This window comes from Dendroctonus ponderosae, unplaced genomic scaffold (assembly GCF_020466585.1).
Source record: "Dendroctonus ponderosae isolate FM_Combo_2020 unplaced genomic scaffold, Dpon_F_20191213v2 Dpon_F_20191213_9, whole genome shotgun sequence".
Taxonomy (NCBI): domain Eukaryota; kingdom Metazoa; phylum Arthropoda; class Insecta; order Coleoptera; family Curculionidae; genus Dendroctonus; species Dendroctonus ponderosae.
Window position 1 is genome coordinate 104,731 of NW_026019116.1, and position 1,429 is coordinate 106,159.

Here is a 1,429-nt window from a genome sequence, read left to right on the forward strand (position 1 = left end):
CAAGCTTAGCTGCCATTATGCGATCGGCAGGTTGCCGAAATCGCTGCCAACGCTTCCTGATTCGATTTTTTGCCTTAATAAGGTCCAAAATTTCCTCAAGAAGGTTGTCACGCTGAGGCCTATTGGGCACTTTTCTGGCTAAAGCTTGTTGTGTCCGTTGTATATTTCATACGAGTATCGAAAGTCGTTAGTATGTGTGCGCTTTCTATCCTTGATTTCAAGGTAAATGGATAAATGGTCACTGCTGAGGGCGTCTACTACCACTATCTCCGTGAGATTGGTGAGTCCTTTGGCAATTCCAAAGTCAAGGAAGGATGGATTCCTTCCATTGCTTGGATAGTGAGTTGGAGAATTTGTGGGCATAACAAGTAGGCCATTGTCGCGAACGTAGTTGGCAAGAAAAGTGCCAGCTGCGTTTTTCTGTCCAGGGTTATTAAAGTATGGATGGCAAGCGTTTAGGTCTCCCATAAGCAACACCCTATTGGTGTAAACTGGACGATCTCGCCGAGACGACAACGGAGTCCACATGAGTTCCACTCACCAATCCTCATAGGGCACAGTTGACAATATCAATGCTTAAAAATCGAAGCTGTTAATGTCCTCGTTGAAGAATTGCGCGGAAACCAGAAATTTTTCTGTTTTTGTAACGCAGTTCTTCAATGCGGCGCTGTAAAATATCACCGCCTTGATCTTTCCTATTGTTCCTGGTCTCCCAAGACACTCTCACACTGCAGACCACCCTTGCTTCGGATTTCAACGCTCTTATTGTGACATTATCATTGGTCACAACTAAGAAAAGCGGCCTAAATTGGGTTTTCATTGAGAAAACATTTTTGATGTCAATGTCTTTTTCAATGAGGTCCTCTTTTATCCCTTGCGGCTGAACGTTTTCCTCCAACCCCATGAGAACAAAAGCGTGCGTTTTTTCGCCAGCGGGAGCATACGTGTGGAATTGGCTGCTATCCGCTTCCAGTGATCTTTTTACCGCCGCCCAGTAGAGTATGCAGCTGCAGTATACAATTAAAGACGATTTTGTATACTTCAGACTAAAGGGTTTGCTGGTGATTGATTCAAGCCCTTTAACCAGTGCAGTGTGGCTACTGGCTTTTCCCGCAATTACAAGAGGAGGCGGCTTGTCGTCCTTTTTCTTACGTTTTTGGGAAGGCGGAGATGCCACTTTTGCAGCCAGATGTTGATGACATTCCGACTGCTCCTCGCGAGCTGCGGGTTCAGAATCAGCAACGGGGGGTGGCTGAATTGGAGAGTACCTGTTTGCTAAGGCGGTTGGTGGCTCGGCGGTGGTCATAATACTCTTCCACGATATCGTCTTCCTCGGCACTTTGAAAGGTTCGCAATTGTCGCCTGGAAGGTCCACAGTCGGCGCTGGTGATTGGTCCATGGCTATGGTTGAACCAATCACGGCTGGCTC